Source organism: Polypterus senegalus, chromosome 4 (assembly GCF_016835505.1).
Source record: "Polypterus senegalus isolate Bchr_013 chromosome 4, ASM1683550v1, whole genome shotgun sequence".
NCBI lineage: Eukaryota > Metazoa > Chordata > Cladistia > Polypteriformes > Polypteridae > Polypterus > Polypterus senegalus.
Genome location: NC_053157.1, coordinates 219,071,354 through 219,084,261, shown reverse-complemented (window position 1 = coordinate 219,084,261; position 12,908 = coordinate 219,071,354).

Here is a 12,908-nt window from a genome sequence, read left to right as displayed (position 1 = left end):
GCTGTTTTTAGGAAATGTCATGTCAGTTCTATCATAGAACCTGAAAGGAGGTTATTACATTTAAGTAAGATCTTTACTTTAATCAAGGACTGTCTCAAAGGTTGAAGTTCTGGTTTTTAACCATAGTTATAGATGCCTTAGGTGTTGGAGTGAATTATTTTTCTGATTCGGCTTTTTTTCCCGACTGTGAGATTTCATGACACCTTTTTATTTTTGTTACTTTGGATAACTGAAAGACTTCTAGGTGTTGATCTGTTTTATACTTTGGACACTCCACCTCTTAACCACTTAAGGGTTAAAGCACTATTATATGGTTAAAGAAGCAATATTTATTTTTATGTTAGTGTCTAGATCACAACAATACACATAAAATAATTTTAATGCTTTCAAATGTTTTTTTGATTTGCATAAATATTCTGGCACTGCTTAATAAGTATTTATTTAATTTTTACATATTCATGAAGAACAAAGCCTATTGTTCTCTGTTGTTCACATCACTGCACACTCAGCCCAGCTTCTTTTTGCCTCATCATGTATGCTTAACTCTCTTTTGGGAGTGCGTCCATTTCTTAGCTCAAAGGAGTCAGTGATGCTGGAAAGGATAAGAGAGGACGTGACATCAGTAAAAGGACACTTCATATTAATGGTTTTTTGCAGGTGTAGGGTGAAGAGACGTGTTCAGAATAGTTGACAATCAATCTGTAAAATAAAGAAAAAGTGAAAATACAGCTGTCAATATCCAAACAATTTATATTGAAGTTAAATTTTAAACACCAAACAATAATAAAAAAAAAAAAACTGAAATGGTAAAAAAAGGTATTATGAAATTACTGTTTTGCTTAGGCCTCTATCAAAAGTGACAAACAAATTAAGGACCTTAAAAAATTGGGAAAAGCCTAATGAGTTCAATAGGTGTGTGTAACATTTGTTAAAGGTGTTTATTTCCAAATCAACAAAAATATAAAACTAGAATCAAAATTGCATAATCATAACATATACGTAGGTGGGATAAAAAGTGGCTGAAATCAGTCATGATATTCAATATGGCCTAGAAGGTCTGTAAATTAGTACTACGATTTTGTTTGATTCTGTGTTAAAATCTAATGTGACCACTTCAAATATTATAAAATGATTTATGTTTTTAATCCCACAAATAATTTATCACGCTAAATCACTTCCTCTTCAATCAAACTTTCAAGATTTATAAAGGAAGATAAATTCATCCAGCACAGCCTGAACTAAAAGGAACAGCATCAATGTCTCTAAGCCAAGTTTCTATAAGTATACTTGTAAGAAATCATCTGACTGTGTACTTTGTATTATTTTGTTAATCACAATGGCTCATTTTAAAGCAAGTGAATGTTTAGTAAATATGCTTTAAATTGTATTTACATGTACAGCATGAAATGGTTTTATATGTATTTTATTATAAATCAAGTTATTGATACCAGCATCCCTAGGGGCAATCTTGTTTTAAATCTAGGTATAACCATGTGCTTAACTGCTTGGAAATGAGCTGATTTAGAATCTGTTACACAGATTAATTTACGAGGCACCCTTAATGCCGGGATTTTGGAAAACAGCTTCTGAAGAACAAAGGGTAGCATGAAACTGGAAACTGTGGCATTGTCTATGATGCCAAGCGAGTTTAGAGGCAATTTTGCCATCTGTTTCTATTAATGTCTCAATGGTACTTTATCATATAAACTAGATAAAAACTTTATGAGAAATCTTAGAGTACACACTTTCAAACTGGTCCACTGTTAATAAATGTGACTTTTAAAATTAGGTGTGTCCTTAATTTTTTTCTCTGTGGCTCAAATACGTTGCCGTACATTCTGATACTGTAGTGAAGGTGTAAAAAAAGACGACACAGAAGATGGTATGTGAGACTATCATGTCATTACGTTGGGGAATATCCAACGCTTGACTATAAAAGCATTTGTATATCGGCATTTGCTTCACCACATCCAACCATTCATCAAACATCGAATCACGCACATCGATCCTGGAGGACCTAAAAGCGGCTGGAGTCGCAAGAAATTCAGGCTGGAATTCAGGGTTTGAATATGGAGAGTTATGACAATATTCCAAAAGAAGACATGAATGTATTTGAATAAATATAGATTGTTGTACATGAATAAATATAAGACATCCCCTGAAAATAAACCCTAGTGCATATTTTGGAGTAAAACTTAATATAAGACCCGGTCTTATTTTCAGGGAAATATGGTATCTATGGATTTTAGGGTCCATTGCTGTAAAACTGGCCAATATTATAAAATGATAGTTTAATCACATGTTTAATGTTCAGATGCTCCATGTTCAGTGGTCCCTGCTGTCACAAATGCCCCTGCTAAAGTCGTCCTTGTAAAGGGGTTAAAGAGAACTTGATCAGCCAATCTCACAATAGAATTATTTCTTTGAAAAACAAAGAACAAATATTTATTCTTTTTGATTAATTTTGGGTCCCTGTAGCCTCTGTGCAAATAGCCCAGCTTAGCCTGTGTGTAAGTATGGAAATGGCAAAAAAAAAACAAACTGAAAATATTTTTTACAGTTTATTATTTTATTTCAATTGGTGTTTACAGGTACAGTAGTAGGTTTGCATAGTTTTAGTTTTGTATCGCAGTTAATAATTTTATTTATTTTTATGATTTTGTTCCTTTTTTTGTTAATAGTTTACATTTACTGAAACTAGGGGGGATTCTCCCCCTGCTCGCTTCGCTCGCCAACCCCTGTGTTTCGTTAATCGGATATACAAATTTTAATTTTTTTTTCTTTGGAATTGTTTCAATTTCATTATTTGCACTTTTACTTTAAAGCTTCATTAAAAACAATATTTTTTGGAGACACATTGTGACAACACAACATATAACTGCCCGTGATTGAATATTGTTTCTGTTTCTCTAATAAATAATCCGACTTTTTCTAATGTTTGTCCCTGTGATTTATTGATTGTCATAGCAAAAGCTATTCTCACGGGAAACTGTAAACATTTTAATACGAATGGCTTATCACGATATACTTTGGTGGGTAATGTTATTGGTGGAATATATACATTACCTGCCCATTTTTGCCTGCTTCTCCGTGATCATAAATATACACCTGACCGAATTGTGTATTCTTTGAAATTCAACTTGTCGTTTGTTTAACTGTTGTGGGACCACAGATTCTCACAGCGTATGGTCTATTATTGTGTAAATCCACGTTTTGTGCATTGAATGATGCGAATGCGAAAAGACTTTGTTGTCTACTCTTTACCTTTTATTTCTGACCTCGATTTGTCCTGCTCTTTTTTCAATTACACCTGGTTCTCATGATTAATCACCTTTTGTTTTGTGGTAATGCCAATCTTTTCTATCTTTTCTTTGATACTGTAGTGACTGACATGATAAAGTGTCACAAAAGTTTTACTTGAACAATCGCTGACTTCGTAACCCCCAACACAACTTTCTAGCACCCTCTCCAACCCCTCATCCCCCGTGTCTCGCACCCCCATTTACATCATCAATCAGTACTCCGCTATCAGTCTTCCGTGCTGTACTCCGCCCTCTCTCAATCGGACCAAACAGTCACTTAAAACCAAAAAGGCCGCAACCTGGCTGGGACACTGCAATACTTTTGAATTTTACTGGTTTCATAATCTCTTATCTGCCTTGGTTTTCTCTCCAACACCTTTGGGTGTCTACTCTCCGTATTGTTCTTTTACGCTTTATATGTGTTGAGAGCATAGGATCTCTGTGAACTACGTGCTTTTACACGACTGATTGTTTTTTGATGGATGTGCTCTTATATGATATCCTTTGTAAGTAGGGTGTGTCTTGCAAGAATCTCATGTTCCACATCCCCGCGAGGCGGCCCTGGCACAGTCTCTTGGCACCAAGTCTCATGTTTACAGCAAAAGAGACACACTGTGGCAAGTCTCTTTTGTCTAGCAGGTCTTTTAAATGTCTTTCGAGAACTTCCGAGAAGATCACGTATCGTCGCCTTGCTTTTGCTTTCCAGGATTTATTTTTATAATACAGAGATAAGTCTCCGCCCTAGAATGCCTTTCTTCTCCTTCTGCTCCTAACTACAGTAAATCAGTAGATGCGCAAAATCAGTCTGCATTTATATTTCAAGACCACATTCCCTGATGTCTTACATCCACTCAGTAACTTTGCAATATTTTAGAATGCCTGGAAGAAGTGGGAGATTATTGGAAATAAAAAAGTGGAAAAATGCAAAAAAGCACTGTAAAAGGAGCTCAACAATCTGGTACATTTGACACCCACTAAGAAACAAAATCTTGTTCTCATCTTATGAAGTTAATGAAAGAAACATTCCCTTAGCCTGAAAGGTTACTAGAGCTGTTGGTTGTGAGAATTAATGAAACCACTTAAAAGGATATTCATTCTCAGCACGATTTATTTGATTCCTACTAGTGAGAAGTCAAGCAAAATGACACCTTTTATTGGCTAAATAGAAAGATTACAATATGCAAGCTTTCGAGGCAACTCAGACCCCTTCTTCAGGCAGACTATAATAAAGAAACTGGAGTTTCCTGTGTTTATATACACACTAGGACAAGAAACAACATTGATAAATCTTTAAGTTAGAAATCTTAAATGTAAAAAATGAATAGGCTCCTTCAGGCTAAGATTCATTTAACAAGAGAGAAGAACATTGTATGGTCAAGATCTTTGGATAAGATAACTGTCCAACAAAGTCTGTTGAAGTTTCTGATGATTTTTTTTCAATACAATGTGGATCAGTAGACAGGATGTCTGTGTCAGTCTGAGAGATGCAAACAATCCTCATGCCTGGCCATAAAATTCTTGTCTCTATTCAAACCATGTTGCAATGTGTTATAGTTTAGCATCAGTTTAACTTCCCATTCTTTTCTAATGGAGCGCCTTATATGCTTGGGGTAGAAGCTATCACTTCTCAGGTAGGTCAATCTGTCTGTTGGTTTGTGAAAAACAGAAGATACAAGGGTGTTGTCTTTCACTTGAACGGTGGTGTCAAGTAACCTGACTTCTGTTTTTTGAGTAATTCAGCTTCAGCTTAATGTTGGGGTGAAAAGAATAATATTCATTATGAAAATGGAGGAGGTCCTTCTCATTGGCAGTCCAGATTATGAAGCTGTCATCCATGTAACGGAGATACAACATTGGTTTTAAGATGTACATTGACATGAAATCTTCCTTCAATTTTGCCATAAACAGGTTTGCAAAGTGAGGTGCAAACCAACAGCCCATTGCAGTCCCCATTTATTGCAAGTAGAAGTCTTGTCCAAATGAGAATATGTTATGCGTCATTGTGAATTTTATCATTTCTATAACAGACACATGCAGTGCCACTGCCAAAAACAATAATGTAATGGTGAAATTGAAACCATCCTAAAATGGAACCCTAGTGATGTCAGCAAGAAAATGGTAAAAATTTATAGTAATAAAAATTATTTATTTAAAACAAGCTCATGTACAAAAAAATAAAATAAAAGCATAAATCAAACGTAAAGGCAAAAAAAGTGAGACAGCGATAATTACAATGACTTCATAAAGAGTATGAACATTAGTCTATTTTGACAATATCTGATATAGATTTCTGCTAATTTAACATAAGACATTATAATTATGAGCTCATTAGAAAGTTCAATGACTGGATATACCTCTGAATGTCTAGTTTGCATACTCAATGAACAGTTCTGTCTTATTTTCTCTTCACTCTTTATACGTCAGACTATTAATATAACACTAGGTCACGTCATTTCTCAGGTGATTGGGACTAATGGGATGTACCAATAAGGGGGATGAGACAGAGTATCGGAGTCAGGTGGAGATCTTTGAGAGATGTCTGCAACTCAACATCAGCAAAATCAAAGATCTGATTATTGGCTTTCAATGTGCCAAAGAGACTCTACGCCCAATCAATATTCATAGAGTGGATAAAGAGCTGGTGCATTGATACAAGTTCTTGGGGGTCCACATCAATGACAGGCTGTACTAATCTTGTAAGACAGAAGAACTACCTATGAAAGTGCAGAGAAGACTATTTATTGCTTGGAGACTTTGTTCCATCAGTGTGGGTAGTGATATCCCTTACAAGTTCTACAACTCTGTTACAGGCAGGATTCTGAGATTTAGATTTGATTATATTGGATGTACTGTATTTTCTTCCTCCTGACATTGAACATCTGGTGTGGATAATGAAGAGCTGCTGCTGTTAGTAACAGGTAAGTAGGTGGCAGTAAGATGGTCATATCTGTCCAGATGTTCCACAGGTATACATTTAAAAGCTTTAATATGTGAATAGAGCAGGTTCAGCTTGCTGTGTCCACAAAAGAAACAAGCCAATGCTATACAGTTGAAGATGCCAGAATTCAGAATGACTCATCTTTGGAGTGTTTATAACGCAATGAATTATTTGTGTTGTCGAGCTTAAAAATAAGCATCTCTATGATGATGCAGTCACTTTCTAATTGGTAATGTGGACAAATTCAGACTGCATTTCAAGGTCTGGATCAAATATTTCAATGTTTATTGTAATGTGCTTGCTTTATTGTATATCCAATTGACATACGTTTCAAGGCTCCCTCCTAGTTTTCCATTCCAGATATAACTCGTCTATCTTTAAATTGCTTCTTAAAGAGGTTTAAGTCAATTTTCCACAATACCCAAAATGTAAAAATACCTGATCTTTCTGTAATTCACATTGAGATGTGGTAGTTTTTTTCATTTTAAAAAGTGATCAAGGAGTCCTTTCATTTCAAAAAGCAATCAGGTCCGGCAGGTCATTTATCCTCTTTCTGGATCATTACCCTTGCCATCCTCAGACAAGCTGTCCGTCCAATATGTTGTATAGTAACTTTCATATAACCTCTAGGCTGTGGTGTGCTGGGCAAGTAACATCACTTCACAAAAGATTATCCATCCATACATTATCCAACCCGCTACATCCTAACTACAGGGTCATGGGGGTCTACTGGAGCCAATCCCAGACAACACAGGGCACAAGGCAGGAAACAAACCCTGGGCAGAGTGCCAGCCCACCACAGCACAAGAGATCAATCAAATCAAAAAGTTATTTAAAAAGTGAGGCTCAGTTATGGGATGTACTTTAGACCCGCTGGGTGGTAGTAGTGGATGAGAAAATGAAGAGTAAACTGGGTGCCATTATGAACAATGATGCATACCTTCACTTTGACACACTAACACTGAGGACTCTCAGCCAACAAATTATTCATCAGAAGTGTGTCAAGAAACACTACAGGGGCTCCTGTACACTGTGATGGCAGCTCATCCCGGCCAACACATCCAGGCTGCTAGATGGCGTCTTCCCTGCAGCATGGAGGTGTGCTGGATTCCTGCAGGGCAACATGGGAGATGGAGTTCGGTTTCACAGCCCTGCTGGGTGCCATGGGTGCTATCATGTGACACTGAAGGGAGACGCAGGGATTTTTATTTTCCCTGCAGCCCGGGCTGAAGAAAAATATGTCTTTATTTCCGGGTCAAGGACTATTTAAAGGACTATGGGAAACCCAAAAGCCGGAGTTGGGAGGTAGAGTGACGGAGTTGCTGGAAGGAGAGGAGGATTGATTTATTATATAATTGATTATTGATTTATTGTTTATTGGGGGTGATTGTGGTGTCTACTGTGGCAAAATCTTTATTTAAGAAAATAATAAAAAATATTATTAGTGCTTTGACCTGGTGTCTTGAACGTTTGTCTGCGGGGTTTGAGGAGCAACAGCACCATTTTCATACAAAAAGTAGCTCAAAGTGCTTTACAAAATGAAGAATAGAAAAATAAAAGACACAGTAAGAAAAATAAAATAAGTCAACATTAATTAACATAGAATAAGAGTAAGGTCCGATGGCCAGGGTGGACAGAAAAAAAAAAATACAGATGGCTGGAGAAAAAAAAATAAAATCTGTAGGGATTCCAGACTATTAGACTGCCCAGTCCCCTCTGGACATTCTACCTAACATAAGTGAAACAGTCCTCTTTGGATTTAGGGTTCTCACGGAAGGACTTGATGATGATGGTCACGTAGACTTCTGCCTTTTAATCCATACATCATTGGTGGAGCATCATGAAGCTTTGAGTAGGTGGAGGAGGCGCAGGCCGCCACCACAGAGAAACCGGAAAAAGAAACAGAAGAGAGAGTAGGGATCAGTATGGATTTTAGAGCCACCATGAATAGTTGAACATACAGAGTATCAGGATTATTGTTGTTGTTGTTGTTGTAGTGTCACCCACAGCAATACAGTAATCCCTCCTCGATCGCGGGGGTTGCGTTCCAGACCCCCCCGCGATAGGTGAAAATCCGCGAAGTAGAAACCATATGTTTCTATGGTTATTTTTATATATTTTAAGCCCTTATAAACTCTCCCACACTGTTTATAAATATTCCCTGCAGAGTTATACAGCATAATCCCTTTGTATTCTCTTAGATATTAGGTAAGATTCATTGAAATTATGTATATAAACACACTGTTTATATATAATAAAACCTAAATATTATTTTAAAGATATTGAGTGTCTCCGATATCACATGTTCATTACGATAGACATGCCACCAGCAATAAATACGTACAATGCAACAAAAATAGTATACAGTAAATGTGTGTACAGTGACACTAAACGTACGTACATGTACTAAGTGCTGTAAGTAGAAAATTAATTATGGTTACTCACCAACAATGACACGATGACTTGTCCGATAACAATGAGTTTTATTTTACTGCACAACAAAGGAGAGCATTACAGCCCTTAAAGGAGCCACTTCAGGCGATTGTGTAGCACTGCCGTTGTTCTTCTTCTGGCAGTCTTTAATCCAAATCCCTAAAGCAGATTCCATCCAGACTACTGCCTTATTACATCCACTTACAACTCGTTTTGCACCCTGGTTAAAAGGACACTGCGGCCGTAGATCTTATATTCCTTTCCTACTTTTTAAATAAAAAGAATCGTAGCCTTCAACAAATCCAAAACGTTTACCTTTTCGGCAATCGTTAACATCTTCCGTTTGCACTTGGGCACGGCTCTTGAAGCAGTAGCAGATCGTTTTGGAGCCATAATGAAGGGCTTGACTATGCACAAAGATAAACACAAAAGAGCACAAAAGTTAACTCTTTACACAGTGAAACACGTTGATGCTGAATGAGCGAGACGAGACTTCCTGGTTAACACTGCATTCAGCAAGCAGGAACTTAACTGCGTGCTCTGATTGGTTAGCTTCTCAGTCAGGATAACTTAACTGCATGCTCTGATTGGTTAGCTTCTCAGTCATCCGCCAATAGCGTCCCTTGTATGAAATCAACTGGGCAAACCAACTGAGGAAGCATGTACAGGAAGTAAAAGACATATTGTCCGCAGAACCCGCGAAGCAGCGAAAAATCCGCGTTATATATTTAGTTATGCTTTCATATAAAATCCGAGAAAGTCAAAGCGCGATATAGTGAGGGATTACTGTATACTGTATCTGCATAATGCCTCACTGGACTTGGGACTGGGACTGCTCTTGTTATCTTTAGCCAAGTCAAAACTCTACTTCATTTAGTTTTCTTCCCTTTTAGTAACTCTGGTGTGTATTTAAGAGGGCTTTGTTGCTTGTCATAATAATAATAATAATAATAATAATAATAATAATAATAATAATAATAATAATAATAAATATTTCTCAGATGAACTTAACCACAGTGACTTCTCTCTCTCTCTCTCTCTGAATCCCAGTAATGTTAAGGGAGTTTTTTTAAGACCTTCAAGTTACTGATGGTCAGTTGGTAAAAGCATCCTGCAACACTGCTACTAAAGTGATATGCAGATCCCAGAGGGCCTGACCGGAATCAGGAGTTTTAGATTTTCTCCTGCATTTTGCCTGATGCCAGGCTTGGTAGTTAATATTGCTACTGGTGATGATTCTAATGGTTTACAGTTTGAAGTTGACAGTTTCTCCTGGATCTTCAGAAAGACTTAATGGAAAATGAGCCATGATAATATCTGCATGGGGCTTTGGAAAAGAGAGAATAAAGTACAGTTAATTTAGTGGTTGGACAAAAAAGCAACAATTTTATTTAGTAGAGTTCACTTTTTTAATGACATCACCTTCAATCAGCACAAAGATGGCAACCAAGTTAGAAAATACAAAAATCCATTTCCAGTGTCTTAGAGAGAAGGCTTAACTGACTCCATTTTGGTGACTCACAAAACCAATGAAATACAAAGTCTAAAGGTCATTTGCTTTAAGCTTTTTGTCTTACGAAGAGTTGCTGGCAGCTTTTTGAAGAGCGTGTGAACACTATAGTGGCCAGCAGTTGATAGGCTGGGTCCAGGGATTTGCAGAGTTTACTAAGGTGGATGTAAGCACTTACAGAAGAACTGGAGTTAGCTACCTGATTGATAACAAACTCACTCTCTACTATTCCACAGCTTTCTAGGAATTTCTACCCAGGGACTGGATAATACACAGCACTAAGGTCCTTTAATAAGATAGCTTGAATTACCCACTGGTTCATTATTTACATTAAGTTGAGTGCTAGGAGCAGTCTGAGTGATGAGGACCATCCAAGTAGATAACAGGAGTTGGATATTAAAGCCAAGGTACTGGAATGAGGGTCAAGGAGATGATGTTCATCTGAGAGGTGATAAGAGAGACTGCAGGCAGTAGAACAGACTTGGAGACAGGAATCAGGAGCCCTGAAAATTCATGTGGACAGAATTACTACCTGTTTGCCACATATCAACAGGGTACAGTCCGTGATCATCCAGAATGTACACGCAGAAGGGACAAGATGGGGTTAGACATGACTTGCTCCTGACTTGTGTGGGTATTTGTTATTTGAGTGATATTTCCAGACAGCCTTTTACAGCGGAGGAGTTTGTATAAGTATGCTAAAGGTCTGTGATTTGCCTCACTAGTGAATGTAAACAATAAACTGTCTCATTTGTCTGAGGGCTCGTACTTGTCACCTTGCATGGTTTCCATCTTTTTTTTCTGTCTTTTCTGTCTCTGTGCTCATTACAATAATTTTCCCCAAGAGGCTGAGGCTTCCAATTCAGTATATGTACAGCTTAATCACCACACTATTTTTCCACAAACAGTGATTGAAATGGAACCAAATGACTGCCAGTACTCTGTTTAGACTGCGTCTTCTTCCTCCTCCCAATTTGTTATTACTTTTACACAACAGTCCGGTATTGTGGTATGGAGCATACTGGCTCCCTCTTGGAGGTCGCAGCACATGTATTTTAGTATATGCTATTGAAGGGAAGAGGGGTCCTCTTGGTTTAGCACATTCCTGCTGAACAAGCTAAGCATAGAAATCTCATGTGCCTCCTGCATTAAATACAAGCGCCTTAAAGCTTTCTTGTGAGGCCTAAAAGATTAAAAAATTAAGCAAAATAAAAAAAGTAACCGCTGCAGATTGGTACACTGAGGAAATTTCTGCAAATGTCTGGAGCCAATTGATGATGTTTATTTACATCAAATATTTGTCTAGACAGTCGACGAGGAATGATATCAATGACGATCATCTCAGCCCTAAAACAAGCAGTAACACAGTAATTAAATATACAATCTAGTGGTGTCCATGATATCCAGAAGAACAATATGTTGGTACTCATGCTCATAAATACACCTGTTTTCCAATACAAAAAATGTCTACAAAATTAAATAATCAAAATAATGATTAAAATCATTAAATAAAATATTATAATCCTGGCAAATCAGAAATTATAAATTTAACAGCCAGCTGAGGAGAAGGCAAATAATTTATATGATTCTATGATGAATATCACCCTACCTGATTACAGGAGTGGGTCCCAGTTTACCTGCTGTGGTTGAAGTTGTTTTAGATTTCATTGTAACTATCATGAGGGTCATTTCTTAATTATTGTTTATGACGTTCTTCCCATTATACCAATTTGCAAAACGTAATCCTATCAGAGGCACAGACAACATATTCAGAGGACATAATTTATTGAGGTGTACAAGTATTCCCGCCACACAAACATCACAGTCTTAAAAGGATCAGATATTATAACTGCTTATTATAATGCTAACTGTATGGCCTATTTTATTAGAAGTAAATTATGACAGAAGTAGTATTCTGCCTGTCCATTGTTTACTTAATGCAGTTCAATACAGTTATTTTGAATTCAGTTTATTTCAGGTTTCAGTATTTCTAAAAAACTTGTTTGGTGTTGATTTATTTATTTTTTAATACTTTTTTTAAGTTTCCTTGTCTTCATGTCTCAGCTCAGTGACTTCTGTCTTATAATCTGTGGTAAGACTGGCTGCACGTGTGCCACTGAGCAGGGCAGGTTTTTATACGGGTATCTGTCACTGTGTGAGGGAGCTCCTCTCCCTGCTGACAGTAATAATGTCCTGCATCTTCAGGTTGAGCTCCACGGATGGTCAGAGTGAAGTCAGTCCCTGATCCACTACCACTGAAGCGATTTGGAATCCCAGACTGAAGATTGCTTGCATAATAGATAATCAGTTTAGGAGCCTCATTGGGTCTCTGGTGGTACCAGTACAACCAATTATTACCATAACTATATACTGATTTACTTGTTTTACAATTTATAGTAACATCTTCTCCTGGCCTTGTTGATTTAGCATTTGGTGTCTGGGTCACAGATATCTCTCCACTGCATTCTGAGAAATAAAAGATAATTTTACATTTTTATATTCATATATAGCATTGTAGGAAAACCTATTAATAAATAGAATTACATATATAATCTTTTTTTTAGGAAGCTCTTCTTTCCATGGATATATAAATGTTAAACTTTAAAACAATTGTCATACCATGAGTGAAGAAGACAAAGATGCAGAGGAGCGGCACAAGAGGAGACATTGTCACTTCAGATCCTTGTCAGTCTGCCTCACTCAGAGGCTATAAACACAGCCAGTG